The sequence below is a fragment of the Tamandua tetradactyla genome, chromosome 3, assembly GCF_023851605.1.
Source record: "Tamandua tetradactyla isolate mTamTet1 chromosome 3, mTamTet1.pri, whole genome shotgun sequence".
Taxonomy (NCBI): Eukaryota; Metazoa; Chordata; class Mammalia; order Pilosa; family Myrmecophagidae; genus Tamandua; species Tamandua tetradactyla.
Genome location: NC_135329.1, coordinates 136,706,270 through 136,728,332, shown reverse-complemented (window position 1 = coordinate 136,728,332; position 22,063 = coordinate 136,706,270). Strand labels below are relative to the sequence as shown.

Here is a 22,063-nt window from a genome sequence, read left to right as displayed (position 1 = left end):
AACTTACTTTTCAGAAATAGAAAAACCAATAAGCAAATTTATCTGGAAGGGCAGGGTGCCCCGAATTGCTAAAAGTATCTTGAGGAAAAAAATCGAAGCTGGAGTTCTCACGCTGCCTGACTTTAAGGCATATTATGAAGCCACAGTGGTCAAAACAGCATAGTACTGGCATAAAGATAGATATATTGACCAATGGAATCGAATAGAGTGCTCAGATATAGACCCTCTCATCTACGGACATTTGATCTTTGATAAGGCAGTCAAGCCAACCCACCTGGGACCGAACAGTCTCTTCAATAAATGGTGCCTAGAGAACTGGATATCCATATGCAAAAGAATGAAAGAGGACCCATATCTCACACCCTATACAAAAGTTAACTCAAAATGGATCAAAGATCTAAACATTAGGTCTAAGACCATAAAACAGTTAGAGGAAAATGTAGGGAGATATCTTATGAATCTTACAATTGGAGGCGGTTTTATGGACCTTAAACCTAAACCAAGAGCACTGAAGAAAGAAATAAATAAATGGGAGCTCCTCAAAATTAAACACTTTTGTGCATCAAAGAACTTCATCAAGAAAGTAGAAAGACAGCCTACACAATGGGAGACAATATTTGGAAACGACATATCAGATAAAGGTCTAGTATCCAGAATTTATAAAGAGATTGTTCAACTCAACAACAAAAAGACAGCCAATCCAATTACAAAATGGGAAAAAGACTTGAACAGACACCTCTCAGAAGAGGAAATACAAATGGCCAAAAGGCACATGAAGAGATGCTCAATGTCCCTGGCCATTAGAGAAATGCAAATCAAAACCACAATGAGATATCATCTCACACCCACCAGAATGGCCATTATCAACAAAACCTAAAATGACAAGTGCTGGAGAGGATGTGGAGAAAGAGGCACACTTATCCACTGTTGGTGGGAACGTCAAATGGTGCAACCACTGTGGAAGGCAGTTTGGCGGTTCCTCAAAAAGCTGAATATAGAATTGCCATAGGACCCAGCAATACCGTTGCTAGGTGTCTACTCAGAGGACTTAAGGGCAAAGACACAAACGGACATTTGCACACCAATGTTTATAGCAGCATTATTTACAATTGCAAGGAGATGGAAACAGCCAAAATGTCCATCAACAGACGAGTGGCTAAACAAACTGGTATATACATACGATGGAGTATTATGCAGCTTTAAGACAGAATAAACTTATGAAGCATGTAATAACATGGATGGACCTAGAGAATATTATGCTGAGTGAGTCTAGCCAAAAACTAAAGGACAAATACTGTATGGTCCCACTGATTTGAACCAACATTAGAGAATAAACTTGGAATATGTCATTGGTAACAGAGACCATCAGGAGATAGAAATAGGGTAAGATAATGGGTAATTGGAGCTGAAGGGATACAGACTGTGCAATAAGACTGGATACGAAAACTCAGAAATGGACAGCATAATACTACCTAATTGTAATGTAATTATGTTAAAACACTGAATGAAGCTGCATCTGTGGTATAGTTTTTTTTTTATTTTTTTATTTTTTATTATTTTTTCATTCTATTATCGCTTTATTTGTTTTTCTGTTGTCTTTCTATTTCTTTTTCTAAATCGATGCAAATGTCCTAAGAAATGATGAATATGCATCTATGTGATGATATTAAGAATTACTGATTGTATATGTAGAATGGAATGATTCCTAAATGTTGTGTTCATTAATTTTTTTAATTAATAATAAAAAAAGTTTTTATTGCATCTTTATTTTTGAAAAATAGTTTTGTTTTGTATAGAATCCTAAACTGAAACTTTGTTCTTTTTCTTTTTCAAATATTTAAATGTTACTCTGCTGTCATGACTTTTTTCTTCCTTTGTATTAAATGTCTTTTTTTCTGACTGTTTTCAAATTTTTTTGTTCAGACCAGTGTTCAGCAATTTGAATATGAGGTGCCTGAATATGATTTTCTTTATTTTCACTCTTCGTGGAGTTGTTAAGCTTCTGTGATCTATCAATTTATACACATATATGTGGAAAATTTTGGCCATTGCATTCTCAAATATTTTTTCTGTTCCCCCAACCCTTCTTCTGGGGCACCACTTACACATAAATTAAGCCAGTTCATTCATATTGTCCACAGGTAACAAATCAAATCCTCTCTTAATCTTTTTTTTTAGTTTTTTTTTTTTTTTTTTAATTTTTATACCTTCTTCACCTGTGGCCCCAGCTCCAGCTAGCCACTCCTTGCACCATTAGATACTTTGTAGCTTTGACATAGCCATCTTCTGCAAACCGTGTTGACCAAGAAGCAGATAAAACTTCTTTACAAAAAAGGGATAATGAAGTCTGCTCACTGAGAAAAGCAGGATTGAGAGAGAAAGCATGTATTCTAAACTTCTATTTTGTTTTTGTTTATCCATTTCCTGGATTGAGCTGCTTGCCCTCTGAATATCAGACCCAATTCTTGCCCACATTTTTGTCCCTGAATTCTCAGAAACATCCAGGTCCCTTATAATAAATTCTTTTTATCTTGTTTAAGCTAGCTCAATTTAGTTTCCAACAGTCCTAAGATATTGATAACTTATTGTTGTGTTTCAACAGTGGAAAACTTTTTTTCAAGATGAATTATAAATGGAAGTCAAATATGTAAAAAAAAAAAAAAAAATAGAAATGGAAGTGTTCCAGTGTTCCAGTCTTCCAGGTATTAAAGGGTACTCTGGAGATCTAATCACTTGGCATGCCTACCCTCTCCCTTGGCACCTAATGTTCCTCCAAGAACCTTAGGGCTCCCTGGAACACAGTTTAGACACAATTGCCTTATAGATATATTCTTGCCCCTCACTATTTTCTGCACATGTTTTGTGCTCCCTCATTTCTGTGCTTTAGCTGATGCCGACCCTTTGCTTAGGAAAATTCTTTTCCTTAACTTTTCATTTACCTATACTTTGACCATTTCTTAGGATCTTTGTTGCTTAAATGCTCCACCATTCTGAAAGCATTCCCTAATCACTCTTCTGAACTCCTGTTCTCCCTGAGAACTCAGGGAGTTACAGTTGTGTTACAGTATGGACCATTTATTTAGGTCTCAATGATATTGTATAAATTCTGTGAATGAAGATATGTTACCAAGAGACTACTGTGATACCTTATACTTGGAAGGTGTTCAATAAATATTTCATAAATAATTTTTACCTTTTAATTACCCTACTGTATTTCTTTAGTCAAGTCCCAGCATTACTTCTACATTATTTTTGTAGCGTAGGCACACAATTAATCAATCAGATACTTGGTGTCTATGACTAGTAACTGATCTGCATACTCCTCTGTGACTGAAAAGCCAATGTTAACTGGGCATTTATAAAATGGGTTAGTTAACTACAGTTAACTTTGACATATGGGGTATGAAGACAAAACTCACAAACTTAAGCACTGTGCAAAAGGAATTCTATCTCATTTTTTAAAAATACAGTCACATAGACACATAGGTATAGAAAGAATGAGATGTCATCTGTTGCAATCATTTTCAAACTGTGCTCTGAAACATCTTAGGAGGACACTGGAACCCCTTACAGGTTCACAGGGCCTTCATAGGGAATTGTAGGTAGAGAAAGAAGAGACAGTAAACCAAGATTTTCAGTTGTTTAAACAAATGGTCCCTTGTTTAAATTAAAAAATTAAAAAGTTTGAAAACCAATGATCTAATTCTTTAGAGAGAAAATTACCAAAATGAACCCAGATAGAAGTTGTTTAATGTTTGTCATATCTTTCTCTACAAAAGGAAACAATTACAAGCTTATTTAAGTATTTGGAGTGAAAACTTCCAGAGAGCAATGTTGATTTTGGATGTTTATGAAGACCACACAGTTATTATACTAGAGATGTCTGACTTTTAACAATCTAAAAATTCTGCACCAAGTCTTCACTCCATCATATTGAATGGGAAAGATCTAATACTAATTAATTAAACATTGTATAGCAACCAATGTATAAGATTCAATTTTCAAAAAACTTTATATATTTCTAATTTTGGTCAACTTTCCAGGGCTATGAAGTTGTTAAGTTATGGAGTCAGAATTCAACTGAATGCAGTTATTAAGTGAGACAAACAATGAGTAAAAATCACTCAGCATATTAGAATGTTAATGTTAAATTTTCTTGAAATTAAAGGATTTTATTTCCTAAATTTGAGGTAAGGCGAGCTTTGCTTTTTAAAGAACACAGATGTCTCAGGCTAGTGTTTATTGTTTAGAAGAGATGAAACAAATTCTTGACTTATATAATAACTGCTACTTCCTAAAGAGTGTTTTATAAATCAAATTTATATAAATCATTTAATTGACACAACCCTTGAAGTAAGAGCAAACCAAATCTCACCTGTGATGGTAGTTCTGTTGTTGTCAGGTAACATGTACATCATTTTCTATTGCAGCTATTTCTTTCCTTTCGTTAAGTACCAGAAATACTAAAACAGACATTATAGTGTCCTGTGTGACAATGCTTAGAAATAAAGTCTATGCAATGACTTAAAAATGCATATATAAAAGAAAATATCTATAAACTTAGCATAATATAACAGCCAAATGATAACCTATGTATTCAAAATAGTGATAACCAGATTAATATAAATGTCCATCTTTTATAAAAATACATTGTAATAATGATCTCTGTATTGCTCTGTCATTCAATAGCAAATACTAAAGCTTCCCAAATCCCTAAAGGCATCAACTACAGAAATGGAATTATGCTTTGCACTGTAAAATAAGTGTACTGGATACAGTCCCTTTCCCAGGAAATTGGAATGCAATACTTTCGATTTGAGAGGACAGAAACATAAGAAAAGTGCTGAGATACAAAGCAAGTTCACCAGGAGACTAATATACACTCAATATAATAGCTTATTCAAACTCAGTTTTTAATTTAAAATTGCTTCGTTTTTACCATATTAAGCATTCGTGGTTAATGAATCCATAAATGGACTTCAGGAAGTTCATAAACCACTTGAAATTGCTTGCAAAATAGTGAGGGTGAGGTGGAGGGAAAAAAGTGTACATTTTGCTGATAAGAAGGTATCTGACTTTCCTCAGATTCTTGATTAGCCAAAAGTGTTATAACTATTAACACAAAAGATCAATTTGAGTACTATTTATTGTTAAGGGAAATTAATAGTAGCATTACTGTTTTGGTAGAATGTTGACATAAGAGACTGCTGAAATGATATTTCATGGTATGGATTTCAGTTTAGCTTTTGTTCAGATGGATGACTAACAGTTATCTTCAGCAATCTGAGTAAGGCCAGGGGGTGCATGCTCAACTGTCTCCAGGTGACAAGGAGGCATTTGCAAATATGTAAAATGTAAAGATATGCATGTAAGACACTAGCGAGTAGAGGGAATGATGAAAAACTTGAGGGTACACTGAAATTCAATGTGTTTCTTTTAGTACCATGAGACTGAGGGCAACACTGACAGTTCACCAGTTTATGACCCCTGGATGGGTAAAGATTCAATGCCAAGTAAATGCACCTTTGGTGTCCCTGACAGCAATCCATGGTTCTGTGGTCTTTCAGATTATGCCAAGTGAATGAATCTCATATTTGCCAAATTGAGTAGAATAAGTGCATAATGGTCAAACCATGCTAATTCTGGTCTGAATATAACACCCACTTTAATTACCTCACATCTGATAAGATTAAACATTAAGCAACACGGGGGTGTGAGGGTAGTTCAGTGGTAGGATTCTCACCTGCCATGCGGGAGACCTGGGTTCAATTCCTGACCCATGCACTTCCCAAACAAAGAAACCAACAAAAACAAAAAATTTAACAAATGGTCCTGCAATAACAGGCTACACACATGGAAAAAGAATGAAATGTGACCCCATCATAGAGCATACAAAAGAAAATTAAGCAACAAGTTATGAATATGTGCAAAAACCAAAACCAAACCAATCACTGCTTCTATTGTGAAAAGTCAACACCAGAGGCTTCTTACATCATGTACGGCTGACTCTAAATGAGGTTCACATCTTTGCTAAGCACAGCGAGTTAGAGTTCAACAGGGAATCACAAGTAAACAGGTTAATAAGTTTGGAGTAAGACACCTTTCTTTTTTTTTTTTTAAGGGAATCACTTCTGAGCTGCTAAAATCACGTGTCACAGACAGGTGAGGTGCAATAAACAATTATAGCTAAAAAGAATATCTTAAAAAGAACAGACTTTAAAATTTGTCTGAACTTACGTGCCTTGATCACCAATAGCAGTTTAGTGCTTTTCTTTAATCAATATTATTTTCAAAATGCTGAATCTGACCTCAGTAATCTGAATCCTGATAGGTTGTGGTTTTCTTCAAGAGAGTATCAATCAATCAATCAATAGTGTTCTTTTTTCAAGGCAATATAACAAAGCACAGGTAGAGCAACTCACATACTTTCTACATGTGTGTCCCTCTGCTGCTTCACTTTTCCTCATCCTTGTCAGGATCACTTTCTTCTCAGCTTGGTTATTCTTCCTTCTTTTGGGGAGAGGAGGGGTGAGGCCGGGGTTATTTTCCTCACTGAAATTCACCATGACGAAGCACAACCAGATCAGAGCTACGGGATCAGCTGCTCTCAAGGAGCTGTGAAAATGAAAGAAATGGCCAACGTCTAAGAATTTATACCAGTGCTTTTCAATCATTAATTTGTATGCAAATTTCCTGGGGGGCCTTGTTAGAATGCAGATTTTTATACAGTAGGTCCTACTGGGACCTGCGATTTTGAGTGTCCAACAAGCACCCAGTGATGCTGCTGCTGCTGGTCCACAAACCACACTTTGAGTAGCAAAGATCTGGTCTGTTCTCTCTGCGAATGCACTCCTTCCTTGATGTTTCCGAAAGGCAAGTGAAGATTTAAATTGCTTTTCATTATTTCTTTTCTTGCAGCTTTATAATTTCTTTGCATTTATTCTGGGCAGGACTGGTCCACAAAGTTACCAAGATTTATACAGCCTTTAGTGAAATCTACAATTTATCTTAGACTTTAATGCCATATAGTGAGTGTCAGAATGTACCATTGATACCAGAAGATAAAGCAATCTTGCCGCTGTTCTCTCAATAAGATAATTATATTCTCTTCATACAAAATAATAATCTAAAAGGCCATTTCAAATTATCTACTCTATTCCAGGCACTGTACAAGGTCTTAAGGACACAAAGATGAAAATGACAGTCCCTGCTGGTAAAGGACTAAAACTAACTACGACAAGGGCTGTAACAGGATATGTTTAGATAATTGTGGGAAAAAAGATGGAAGTGAGTGTAATTTAACTTGCATACATGAAAGACTGGAAGGCCATACTGAGGAGGTAAAATCTGAGTTAAGGTTGAATGACAGGCAATACCTGTCAGGAAAGGGGAAGCAGGGCATTCCATACGGAGAAAACAGCATGAGCAAAATGTCCTTGCAGTGTGGCTTTTGATGATGGATGTTATGTTCTCTATTTGACAAGTTCTCTACTAGAAAAAAAAAAATTGGAGGGGCTATGCGAGGTATGATGCTATTCACAGGGACTGATCATTGAAATAAGAAGCACATTATTTCTGGAAAAAAAAAGTATTTGAAAATGTGGGTGGGCATTAAATATTTTATAATTACTCTCCCCACTGCCATTTTTAAAGAAGCTTTTGGTAAAAGAAAAAAAGTAGGAAAGAATGTGTTTTGTATTATCTGTTAGAGAGAGTGCATGGAAAAGCCGAACTTGGAGGCAGGATTCCCTGATGAGGAAGTCACTGGAGCGAATGCGTCAGAGGCACTTTTTCCTACTTTCAGGCACAAGGGGAGTTGTTCTATGGAATTAAAGATGATCTCTTTTAACAGTCTATTTCTTAGAATATCTCCACATTCAGGGAAAAACTTTCTAAGAAATTTGCTTTATGTTGTCTGGTTTTTGTTTTAATCAGCCAAAATGACTGATCAATGTTTATTAGAACAATAAATGAAAAACAGTACAGTTCAAGCTTCAAAATAAGCTAACATTAAATCCATTCATTTGTTACATACACATTTATCTTTCCCTATTATGTGCTGGACACTTTTCTAGGCTTTGGAGGGAAAATTATAAACAATACAGATAAAATTCCTAATCCCAAGAAATTTTAATTCTAGAGAAGAGCGAAACTAGCAACAAGGAGTTTTCTATTTGTACAGCAATTCTCAGTGTGTGGCCCATGGACCCTTGGGGCTCTTTGCGACATTTTCAAGGAGTGTGTGTGGTCAGAATTCTTTTCATAATAACATTAAGATGTTATTTGCTTTTTTTTCCCACTTTGTTGACATTTACATACATGTGCCAAAGCAATGGTGGGTAAAATTGCTGATGCCATAGCACAAATTCAGTTAGTGACACAACTGCATTGTACTTAGTTATTGCATTTTTACTATCATACACTTGCAGAAAAGAAAGAGAGGGAGGGATGGGTAGCATACCTGTCTGCTATGCAGGAGACCCAGGTTTGATTCCTGGCCCATGCACCCACCCCCCCCTACCAAAACCCCCACTCCCACCCTCCAAAAAAAAGGGAGGTAAAAAGAGAGGGAGGGAGGGAGGAAAGAAAAAAGAGCAAGCCAGTTTTACTGAAGAATATCCTTGATGAAGCAGAAAAAAACATCAGTTTCATTAAATCTTGATCCTTGAGTACACATCTTTTAAATATTCTGAGATTAAACTGGATGCATGAATAAATCACTTCTGCTTCATATCAAAGGATGACAATTGTCTCAAGGAAAAGCACTTGTGCAATTGAGTCAGCAACTTAGCAAGTTTTTTTTTTCCTGGAAAACAACTTTTTACTTGAAAGAATGACAGGCAGGCAAATTATGGCTTTTCAGATTTGGTATTTGGCAGGCAGTTTCTCGAATAGGAATGAAGTGAGCCTGTCATTTCAAAGGAAACAACTGACAATGTGTGTTCCCAGAGATAAAATTTGAGCTTTCAAGCAAAAATTAGAATTCTGAAAAATTTCTATCTGCCAAGGTGAATTTGAGAGTTTCCCAATACTTAAAAGATTTTTTTTCTGTTGAATTTGACGGTAACATTACCAAATGTGATTTTTTGATACTATATAATGAAATATGACATTTGGAAAATCTACATAACTCAGGGAATATTTCTAAGTGACCAAGTCATGTTGTTATAAAACAATGCATAGGTAAAAGACACATTTCAAAGTGCAAGACCTGTCAAGAGATTTTAATGTAGCAGAGTAAAAAAAGTTCACTGATATTATTACAGCTTTCATATTGCAACTGATCTTAAAACATTTACCCCTTATAAACTTTTGGAATATAAAGAATATCCACAATTATCTGAAAAGGCTATTAACATACTCCTCTCTTTTCCAGCTATATATCTGAGAGAGGCCAATTTTTATTCATACTCTTCAACCAAAAGAACATATTTTAACATTTTAAATGTAGAAAGAAGTATGAGAATGCAACTGCCTTCTTTTAAACCAGACATCAAAGATATTTGAAAAAAATATAAAACAATGCTACTTTTCTCATTTTTGGGAAAAATGTAGGAAATTTTCATCAAAAGTAAATTGTTTCCACATGTAATTAGTTTATTTTTGTTATTTTAAATAATTACATTATAAATGTTTTAAAATTATTTCAGTTTTAATTTCTAATACAGTAATTATCAATTGATATATCCCAAGTAAACGAAAGCATGGTGAGGTCCTCCAAGATTTTAAAAGTGTAAGATGGTCCTGGAACAATTTGAAACTTTGTATTAGAATGTTTCTAATTAATATGATTGATTGGTACAGGATCATCTGAGTGCTCATGGAAGGGATCGCAGATCTGTACTGGAGGGAGTGAAATGTGACTGGGTTGGGTGGGGGGCAGTGGTGAGTGAACTTTCTTTAGTTTAATAGCCCACAAACATTAAGATGCATCAGAATCACCAGGAGGGCTTGCTAAAACGCAGATTGCTGGGCCCCTCCTTCAAGTTTCTGATTCAGTAGGTCTGAAGAAGTTCCAAGGAAATGCTGATTACTGGTCCAGGAGCAATAAGTGATGGGAAGAACTATTTTTTAAAAAAAGACCAAGAACAGAGGCACTGAAATAAAAAGACATGCATATGCAAGGCTTGTTTGAGTAAATGCTTACAGTCAGAAATGGCTTGACTCCACGTTATTTTGAAAATTACAATGACTGACAAGCCTTGAAAAGTAGTTTTGGGAATGTTTTGTGGAGAATTTTTGAAAGCAGCCTAGGAATTTTATCCTTTTAAAAATAGCAGATCTCTTCTAATTCTGTCTATATTTGTTACCATCTATGTAACTTACTTATGTGGACTACTATTATAGTGAAATTGTGGCATTTCAAAAGACGTTAGCAAGGGGAATGGGTTTTGGCCCTGTTTTCTAAATCCTTCACACTTATAAGTTGCTCCCAATTTGGCCAATAAAAATTCTCTTAGACATTAGCAGTTCGACAAAATTAACAAGAGCTGCCCTGATGCTCTGTACAGGTCAGCACTTGACTTCCAGGTCTGATTGCCTATTTAGATTCCCCCTTGGACTCTGGATCTGCCCTTGTCCCTGTTAGTTGGTTACCCATTTTGTTTTCTAATTCAGTTTTCCTCCCTAGGATTCCATATTGCTGACTCCTCCCTAAAATGATTTTCTATACCTCAAGTTATAAGCATCCGTACGGACCCCTGAGTCTGCCAATAATGTTAGATCCCAGAATTCAGTCATAGTAAGATGCTTAATTACAAACTCCTGTTATCAACTCAGCCATGTGGGGATAAGAAATTCCCAGCTCTTTAACTCTGCATCACTTTCCTGTGGTGCTTGCATTCTTTTCATGTGAGTGCCCTTCCATTCCATTCCATCTCTCAGCAGATGACAATGTGCTATGATTTCTGCCCCTGCACACTGCTTAGATACTGCATCATACACTACATGATAAGTACACAAATTCTGTCACAGACCTCCTCCACACTTACTGCTTCTGCTTAAAGAATTGGCTATTATATCAGAATCCCTATTTCCAGAAAACATGGATGTTTGGGATCATGGCATAAAATAAACAGTATCTAGTCTGGCTCACAAGAGATTCTGGACATGGCTTAAACGCTAGGTGCTAACTGATGAAACTGAACATATCAGAAAGGACTATTGACCTTAGTTACATTTTAGTGGGTAGTTTACAGTTTCTAATAGAAGTCTCAATGTTTTTATTACTGCTTGAGTTTGCTAATGGTGCCAGAATGCAATATACCAGAAATGGGTTGGCTTTTATGAAGGGGATTTATTAAGTTACAAATTTACAATTCTAAGGCCATAAAAGCATCCAAACTAGGGCATCCATAGAAAGATACCATGACTCAAGAAAGGCCGATGGTATCTGAAACGCCTCTGTCAGCTGGAAGGCACATGGCTGGTGTCTATTGGTCCTTTGGCTTCTGGTTTCAAACAGCTTCTCCAGGGTCATTTTCTTTCTGCATCTCCAATGTCTCTGTCTTTGTTGGCTCTGAGCTTTTTCCAATGTGGTTCCCTATTAAAGGACTCCAGTAAGTGGATTAAGACCCACCTTGAATAAGCAGAGATACATCTCCATGGAAACAACCTAATCAAAAAGTCCAACCCTAAACAATAGGTCGGCCTCCAAAAGACTAGATTAGGAAAAAGAACATGGCTTTTGTGGGGCGCATAACAGTTTCAAACTAGCACAATTTTTTATGAACACTGTTAGTTAATTTTTAAACATATTACTAATTACATGTTTACTTAGCTATTAACAATTGCTAATCTATTAACATACTAGTATACTGTATACATTATAATAGATATATACTATAGAAAATCAGAAGGATACATTAAATAATATTTATTGTCTTCTTGATAATTCCTATTGTTTTGGACCAACTTCTTATCAGATATGATTAGGTTGTCATTGCTTTTACCATATGTGGCTGAAGGAGGAGCTTTAACTATTAACAGTGGAAGTGCAATTTTCTTGTTCTTTGAATTTTTTTAATTAGAGAAGTTGTGGGTTTACAGAATAATCATGAATAAAATATAGAATTCCCATTTACCACCCCATCACCATCACCTTGCACTGGTGTGGAACATTTGTTACAATTGATTTTAGCACATTTTTATAATTGTACTATTAAAGTCCATGGTTTAACTTTAGGGTTCACCATTGGTGAGGTGCAGTTCCATGTTTTTATTTTTATTCTGTCACCACATATATAATCTAACATTTCCCCTTTTAATCATATTCAGATATATATTTCAGTGCTGCTAATCGCATTCACAATGTTGTGCTATCATCACCACCATCCATTATCAAAACACTTCCATCATTCTTATTTGGAATGATGTACTTTTAAGCCTTAACTTCCCATTCCTTATCCTTAGCCTGTCCCTTGGTAACCTGTATTCTAGATTCTGACTCTATGAATTTGCTTATGCTAATGGTTTCAAAGCAGTGGGATCGTACAATATTTGCTCTTTTGTGTAAGGCTTATTTCACTCAACAATATGTCTTCAAGGTTCATCCAGGTTAGTGTATGTATCAGGGTTTCATACCTTTCTATGGCTGAGTAAAATTCTACTGTATGTATATACCACATTTTATTTATAAATTCATCAGTTGATAAACACTTGGGTTGCTTCCATCTTTTGGCAATTGTGATTAAGTTACTTAGGTAAAGAATCCAGAATAGTTTCCCAGTGTCAACTCAAACATCTTTACCATATTGGTGTTAGCATAGAGTGAATAAGTTCTTTATTCTATACTTCCTTATTATTAATAAATTAGGTAGATACTTAAATCATGGTCAACCATCCAATGGGACCTGGCATGAAATGTTTCCAGTACAGGTAAGTATCTAGACTTCCTACTCTGGGATGTAGGAAACAAAGAGAATCTCCAGGAGCAGAACACATGGGAGCAGAAGTTGAGAAGATGCTTTACGGTGGGAAGGCTCTGAAGAGCCACGAGGTAGCTGAAAATATGAGGAAGCAGAAGCTATGGGTGGGATGAGTGAGCTGGTTCAGGGCAGGTAGGAGGTGAGACTCATAGCAGAGATGAGTCCCCATAATTGCTCAAGATCGATGAGCTCAGTTAATGGGGTGACCAAATAAACAAAACCCTAACTTCACTGAGCCTCAGCCACACAGCTATTCCAGGGTGCCGGAGACTTTCCTTCCTCCCTTATTGCTTCATGTATCCTTTTAACAAACCCATGAGGTAGCCTTACTTTCTGTCCCTGACAGTACCACCTACCAAGCCAGGGCCACGTGCTATGACGTGATTGCTGAATAGTAAAAATGCAAGAAAAAGGTAGCAATGGTGGGGGTTGGAGGAGTTTTCCTTGATTTCTATGATCTTAGGGGCTTGTCCCATAACTAAGAGTAGGAGATATACTTAGTGTCTTTGTATTCACACCAATTTGGAGTAAGTTCTTAGAAACAGGGGCAAACAGAATGGACACATGAGTAAGCATCAGGCCCATGCTCTTTCTCCTTTCCCTGAAGTTCAACTTTGATTAACTTGAATGAAGCCATTTAAGAAATACCCATATTTATGGTGAGATACCACAAAACCACATGGAAGAACAAGTTGGTACAAGCTTTAAAAGAAAAAACCTATTAATATTTTAAAAAATTCATATTCGTGAACAAAAAAAAACACAACAAAGTAAATCATGTAAAAAATGATTTATATGATTTGTTTGTGTAAAACAAAAGGTAAAGTTTCTGGCTCCAGCCTCCAGCATCCATTCCTACTCGCCAGAGGTAACAATTCTTAATAGCTTCATGTTTACTTTTCCAGACTATTTATTTATATATATATATATACTTTTTTTTACACAAATGGACTCACACTAAACATGCTCTTCTTTAAATCTATTTTTTCACTTAATAACAGCTATCCATTTCTGTGAATACAAATCTGCCCCGTATTATATTAAGTAGTTGTCACATAATTTACTTAACGAGACTTCTACTGATGGGCAATTCTTTGCTGCTATAAATAATGCAGCAGTGAACATTCTTCTATATGTGTCTGTGTATTTGAATGAATGAATATATTGGTAGGATGAACTCCTAGTAATGAATTTGTTGAGCAAAGGGAATATGTTAGTTTGAAATATCATAAATATTGTAAAATTGCCCTCCCCAAATATTGTTTCAATTTACAGGCACCTTGGGAAAAAATGCCTATTTTTCTACTCCCATTCTAAACTGGATATTATTAAACATTTTCATCTTTGCCAATATTATCGCTTAAAAAACTGTTTTAACTTACAATTTCAGGCATTAATGATGCCATACATATTGTGTTTTATTTATTGGTCATTGTGGTTTTTTTCCTTTGAACTATTTTTTCTTTAACAAAAAATATTTTTCATCTGCACTGAAAATATTTTTCCCAATTTATTATTTTTCTTGTGAATTTGATAGTATGTTTATCTGCAGATATGTATCTTTTAAAATTTATATATATATTCAAGAGAATCAGTGATTTTCCTTGTAGTTTTGGGATTTTTGTTTAATTAGAAAATTATTTCCCACTCAAAGATAACACCAAAAATGACTTGTGTGTTGTTCTAGTTTGCTAGCTGCCGGAATGCAACACACCAGAGATGGATTGGCTTTTAATAAAAGGGGATTTATTTTGTTGGTTCTTCAGAGGAAAGGCAGCTAACTTTCCACTGAGGTTCTTTCTTACGTGGAAGGCACAGGATGGTCTCTGCTGGTCTTCTCTCCAGGCCCCTGGGTTCCAACAGCTTTCCCCGGGGTGACTTCTTTCTGCATCTCCAAAGGCCTAGGCTGAGCTGCAAGTGCTGAGATGAGGAATGCCAAGCTGCTTGGTTGTGCTACATTGCGTTCTCTCATTTAAGCACCAGCCAATTAAGTCAAACGTCACTCATTGCAGCAGACACGCCTCCTAGCCGACTGCAGATGTAATTAGCAACAGATGAGGTTCACGTACCATTGGCTTGTGTCCGTAGCAACAGAACTAGGTATGCTCACCTGGCCAAGTTGACAACTGAATCTAACTAACACATGTGTTCTGTATTTTTATGGTTTTATTTTTAACATTTAAATTGTGATATATCTGGAATTTATTCTGTTATAAAAAGGGAGACGGGGTTCCATTTCTTTTCCAGAACGATACCCAGCTGCCCAACAACATTCATTAAATAATTCATCTTTCCCCAACTGATAGCAGACACCACTTCTTTCATATCTTAAGTCCCTATACATATTTGGATCTATTTCTGGATTTGAGCAAATATAACGCATTTATATATCTATTCCTGTGTCAGTACAAGCTATGAGGCTTTCTATAGCTTTGAAACTACTTTGATATCGGGTAGGAGTTACATCTTTGTCCTAAGACAATTTGAAAATATGTGTTAAAAACTATAAAATTATTATAACCTTTAACCCAACAATTCACTTCTAAGCTTCTTAATTAGGAAAATAATAAAATATAAATGTAATTCAAAGGTACATGATTCAAACTTTCCCCGTTATCAGAACACAGCACAAACTGGATCACAATAAGAATAATAAGTAGGATGACCAACCATCCTGTTTTGCTCAGGTTTGAGGGGTTTTCTGGAATGCAGGGCTCTCGGTGCCAAAGCCAGGAAAGTAGAGATGAGGTACATTGCCACTTAAAAAATACTAATTATTACAAAAATATAAACTACAAATGATTATATTTTCATTTATTTTTACAATATCAGAGAGGATAATCAGGTATCTGAGCTTTCTAGGCTGCTATGACAACGATCACAAAATGGGTTGGCTTTGACAATGGGAATTTCTGGTCTCACCATTTCAGAGGTTGGAAGGCTTGCTTCCTCCCAGGGGTGTGGCATTGCAGGGCTGGTTCGTGATAATTCTCGGAATTCCCTAAATCTTCCTGTCACATCACACAGCAATGCTCTCTCCTTTCTCTACGGCTCACACTGACTTCCCTGTCTCTGGCTTCTTTTCTGTACCTTTTTCTTTATATGGCCTCCAATAATCCGGATAAATACCCACCCTTATTCAGTATGGCCACACTTTGGCTAAAAATAATATCTTCACGAGGTCCCAATTTACAATGGGTTAAAAAAAAAAAAAAACCATAGGAATACAAACCAAGATCAAGAACACGTATTTTTCTGGAGTGCACAATCTAATCTACTATATCAGATAAGAAAATCCCTGAATTAATAAGTCAAAATCCCTCCATTCTATTATTCTATTAATTTAACTGCCTTTTATTTCTAAATAAACACACACACACACACAAAGAATGTGATAAATAATAACAGCAAACTTTTCAAAATTTGTATTCACGGCCTTACACTAAGAGCTCAGTCTGGAGTTGCTGTCCTCTTGGAGAGGTGGCAGCCTCTGGGCAAAATTATAAAAGTTATAACAAGCTTCACTTAATATTAATTGTGGAAACATTTCCATTTAAATTCTTTGTCTACTTTTACCTGTTTGGCCTCTAGCTCAGTAGAGTCAGGAAAGCCAGCTTTTGGACAATGTTGCTTCTCCAAAGAGTGGATGTATACTAGAAATTGTTTTGTAAAATTCCCTCTGAAACAGGAAAATTATGTGTAGAAATATAAGACATAAAAAGGAGAACATTTCAGACAGCAAAGAACATTTTGCTGGAATAGGAAAATTAGTCATTAAATTTGTAAGTTATTCAACTTGATCGCATTGGTTTGGTTACCACAGTGCAAGCAGAGGTGATTACAAAGGATACATTTAATTATCAACATTAGGCTGGAGTTTGTGAATTTTCACTTGTGAACTGAAAGCTGCAGCCTGCAAATGAAGAACCCTGCCTGACAAGCCACATTGGCAGGAAATCCATGAATACTGACGTTTAAGAAGAAAGCGGTTTTTAAAAATTACAAGAGTGAATTTTCCTATTGCTACTTAAGCAATTTTAATAATTACCTCAGGAGATGTCTTTCCTAGAAGAACAACCATTTAAAAAAATTCCAAAATTTCTGAATACTGAATTTTAATTCTATGTACCTTTTATTCAAATCCAGAGCCTCCATGTAGAAAGAAGCCCTTTTGCTTGTTCATTTGGACGGCTTTGTTTTTGCCTACAAGGAGAGAAAAATTAAGCTGTTAATGTTATTTAAACAGAAATTTTTAATTATAAACATTTTAACATGCAACAAGTATAGACACCTAGTTTCCAGAACCTAAATGTCTTTCTTATTCTTAATCTTCCTTTCAGTTAATCCTTCAGAGAGGGTCAGTGGAACCATCTCATTTTCATCCTTTTCTCTTTGTGAGGTTGTAAGCATCTGAAGCAAGGTTACATACTAGTAAACTCTAAAAGAGCCCAAGCTCTAATTATGATTATTTTCTTTCAAGAGTAGCCATCACTAATGTTTTGTGCATGTGTGAAATATATGTTCAGAAAAGTGATAAATTTCAAAGTTCAGTTTAACAAGTAGTCATAGAGCAAATTTCAAAATATAGTATGGGTTATAGTTCCATAATTTCAGGAATTTCCTTCTGGCTGTTCTAATACACTAGAATAATGATTATAGTTCTGATTATTATTATAATAATAATAATCATTATTACTACTGAATAATGATTCAGTAGTAATGTTCATTTGTTACATCCTGACTTCTCTGTTACCACTCCTCCCTGTCACTTGATCATTCTCTCAATCTTCAGGGATACTTGGGCAATGAGCATTCTAATGTCTTCATGTTGAAAAGGGGTGTCAACATTATGGGGTAGGGGAATGCAACTGGCTGATGTTCTGGGAGAAGGACCATGTTCTTTTAATCCATTCTTCTGGAGGCAGACCTACAGTGGGTGGGACCCTTTGGTTAGGCTATTTCAATTGAGATGTCACCTAGCCCACTCAGGGTGGATCTTAATCCATTACTGGAGTCCTATGTGAAGAGCCTAAAAGACAGTAAAAGGCCTGAGAGCTTAGAGAGCAATTCCCCAAGAGAAATAAACAAGGACCCACAGTAGCTGAGAGAAAGCTAGTGAAAAAAAAAACTCAGGAGAGAAGAGACAGCAGACATTGCCATGTGCCTTCCCATGTGACAGAAGAACCCCGGATGCCAGTAGCCTTTCCTCAGAGTAGGTATCTTCCTCTTGGTGCCTTAATTTGGGGATTTTCATGGCCTGAGAACTGCATATTTTAAGTTAATAAATCCACATTGTTAAAGTCAATCCACTTCTGGTATATTGCATTCTGGCAGCTTTAGCAAACTGAAATGTGTGCTATGTGTGTGTATGCAGAGTTCTGTGAATTTTAACACATGAAGAAATTCCTAAAACCACCATCACAATCAAGACACAAGAAAATTTCCATCACTCAAAAAAACTGTCCCTCTGTAGATACCTAGTTCTCCCACCTTTAACTCCTGGGATCCTCTGATCTGTTCTCTGTGATTATAGTTTTGTGTTTTTGAAAATATCATAGAAGTGAAATTATACAGTATTAAAACCATTTGAGACTGGCATCATTATCTTAGCACAATGCCTTTGAGAGTCACTCAAGTTTTGTCAATAATATGTTCCTTTTTATTGAGTTGTATTTTATTCCATTGCATGGACATAAAAGTTTATCCATTTATCTCTTGATGGGCATTTAGGCTGTTTCTGGTTACTGATAATTATAAATAGAGCAACTGCATGCGTTGATGTATAAGGTTTTTTTATAGATATAACCTTTCATTTCTCTTGAGTAAACACCTAGGAGTGGGGTTACTGAGCCATATTATGAGTGCATATTTAAGTTTGTAAGAAACTGCCAAACTGTTTTTCAGAGTTCCTGTCCATTTTCCATTTCCACCAACAATGTGTGAGTGTACTAATTCCACATCTGTGACACCATTTAGTATTGTCAGTATTTTTAATTTTAATCATTCTAATATATGTGTAGTAATATCTCATAGTGGTGCCACCTCTAATGTTTGACACATCAATTTACTGTCTTGAGACTTTTGGCTATGTAAGAACTTGGATCTGCTATCTGTTCACCAGGCCTTCAAACTTCTCAGAACTGCTTTTCCTACATCAGAGAGTAAGAAAGGAAGAAACCCAAAAGGTTCTTTAAACCCTTTAGCCTTCCCAATCACAGTAACTTCCTAGCTACCCCTCGGAGCTGATTATCTGTGACTTTTCACTCTAAAAACCTCATGGCATCTTCAGAGACAGCCTTTCCCATATCCTTTTTAGAATGTATGGTGGCCTCTAACTCCTCTCCTCCCCTCTTCTCCTCTCCCCTTCTCTCCCCCTTCCTTCCCCTCGCCTTTCCTTCCTCTCATCTCTTTCCTCCCTCCCTTCTTTACCCTTTCTTTCTTTTGCCACTTCCTGAGATAGATCAACCTAAAAGAAAAGGTTGCCTGTTAACACTGCTGGATAGTAAACACCTTTAGAAGAAGTACTCAGATGTGCTGTCTGGCTAGAGTCATTGAATGAGGTAAGGAAATGTTTGACTAAAAGGGAATTGAGTGAAGCTCATGAATACAGCATACTGCAGTGGGTAAGAGTTTCAGTCGCAGTGCATAGGTTCAAATTCCGGCTCTAATATTCAGCTCTGTGATATTAGGCAAGTTACCCAATCTCATTTTGCTTCAATTTCCTCATCTGTAATGTGGAAAATATTGTACATGTTTTTGATAAGAAAAGTGAGTGAAAATTCACATAAAATGCCTGGAAGAGTGCCTGGTACATAGTGAGTACTCAATTAAGATTAGTTATAACAACAACTACAATAATAATGTAATTGATTAATTAGATATTGTACTCCTAATATATGTTAATATATTATATAATATTTAATGCTTTTTATCATTATTATTCTCCCTGCTGGGAGGTGGTAATGATTGTGAAAGGAGAAGCTCAAGAAATATGCTAGACAGATGCCTCATAGAATACTTTTTCTACAAGACTTTACAGTGATAACTACTAATTATTCTCTGGAAGATAAAAGATTATGGACTGATAGTCAAGCTTCTCCCCCTTTGGTGGTGAAGATCATTCTGGGCTATTCTCTTTCTTCTAATCTTCTGTCTTCTCACTAGCATTAAGCCATTTCACATCACAAGCTTCCATGTCCTGTTTTTCTCTCTCTTTTACTCTATTTCAAAGTTACAGACATTCAGGTTGCACAAAATTTTCTTTGCACATCTCAAGTGAAATATGAGTGGCTGCAGAATTTGTGTGGGCTAAAGTTCTTGGTCAAGGGACATAAGGATCAGGATGCCTGACTCACTGACAGGCCTAAGGCTAGCTGTTTTTAGGAGTGAACATCCTGGATTAGTGTTTTAGGAAACAAGACATGGGGAAAGCTACCCAGTGGACATGATGCTAGACCGAGATTGTTTAGGGAACACTGTGTTTCCATTATGCTTTGTATTATCTAATTGGAAGAACTGCTCTCACCTATTCAGAACAGGAAGTCAAACTTTGCCTCCTGACTCTGCTTACTCAGACATTAACACCATCTGCATACGCAGATGACTGCCTGGCTGTGATAAAATTACAGACTCCAAGGTCTAGGCTTATGGCCTATCCACATGCATGAATGTACAAGCTGCCATCTTTCACAACTGAGTGTGGCATGAGGGATGAGGGACAACAGGAGACCAATCACTGCTGTGTGATGAGCTAAAGTATGATCAGACAAAAAGTCGCCAAGTCAGACTGAACAATAGCCACGGGAAATGCTGCTAACACTGATGGCAAAGCAGTAGCAGAGGCAGACAGACTCGTGTGGCCCCCAGTTATAAGGCAGACTGGGGAGAGATGTGCTTCTGTTATATTAGTAACTGTTCTTCCAGTGTAGTAAAACCTTCCTAACACCAGAATACACAATTGTTATTTATTAAGTATCCTCTAGAGCCTATTTAGACATATTTTTTAGCATAGCAGAATAAGAATCAGCAAGATATCAATCCAATTGCATATTCTCTAGATCAGGTGAATCTCATAATAGGTTACACTTTGAACTATTTTTTCTTATAAAATATCTTAAACATACTGAAAAGTACAATGGAAAAGATAATAAACACCCACAAACATACTAATTAGATTTAAAATCCTTAATTTATCTATTGGACTTTTCTGGGGGAAATCAGCATGATAGTTTCAACCCATCTGTACCCCTTCCTATTTCCAGTCTCCTCTTTTCTTCCTGAGACATAACCATGATCTTGAAGCTGGTTTGTGTTTATCCCATCCATGTTTGCACACTTTCATTACACAAATAGGTATTGTTTCTTTCTAAACTTTCACACAAATAGTTTAATGCATATAACTTTCTGAAATGAGTTTTATTTTGTTCAAATACAAAGTAAAAACAGACACTTTTTCTTTTGCCCTTTATTCATAAAAGATGATAGATCTTCCCTCTGCTGAATGAAGATATTGCTCTATATCTTCCTTTCCCAGTTAACAATTAAGGTACATCAATTTTCATAAATGGATAAGGATATTCTATCTATGAGGATAGAAAACTTTTTCAGTTGTTGAACAGTGTATGCCATGATTGATGTAACCCATTTCTCTTGTTCCATTATTTTGTAATTACAATGTGTAATGAATAACCTTGACATAAATCATTTTACACTTGTAGAGAGATACATCCAATGCTAAAGCATTAAATTGCCCATTTTCAATTCTAAATGAACCATGGGCATGTTTTTTTTTTAAGAAAATTGATCCCCTTATACTGTTTTTAATATACAAATCTGATTCTATTTATATAAAATTCTAGAAAATGGAAACTAGTCTACATCAATAGAAAGCAACCCAGTGGGCCTGTGAATGAGGTTTGTGTGTGTGTGTGGAAAGATTATAAAGAGACTGATGTGCGTTGAATTGGGTACCCAGTTTGGACATGTTCTTGGTTGTGGTCTGTGTTCTGGTGGGCGAGGGCCAATTGTAAATAAGATCTCTTCAACATGTTACTTCAGTACTTCAGTTAATGTGCGGTTTAAATGACTCTGGTTAGACTGACTCAGATTACTGGAGTCCATTATAAATATAGTGAAAG

At 36.0% G+C, this 22,063-nt stretch overlaps 1 long non-coding RNA gene across 2 annotated transcripts in view; it reads right to left on the bottom strand.

Moving 5' to 3' along the window:
• Positions 1 to 6,432: 6,432 nt before the first annotated feature.
• LOC143676362 (uncharacterized) overlaps positions 6,433 to 22,063 on the bottom strand; it is a 38,106-nt gene continuing 22,475 nt past the window's right edge. For both annotated transcript variants that reach the window (XR_013172035.1, XR_013172036.1), the window contains exons 2-3: positions 17,056 to 17,129; positions 6,433 to 6,615 (exon numbers count right to left, since the gene is read on the bottom strand). This is a non-coding gene — a long non-coding RNA (uncharacterized LOC143676362). The remainder of the gene's footprint in view (positions 6,616 to 17,055; positions 17,130 to 22,063) is intronic.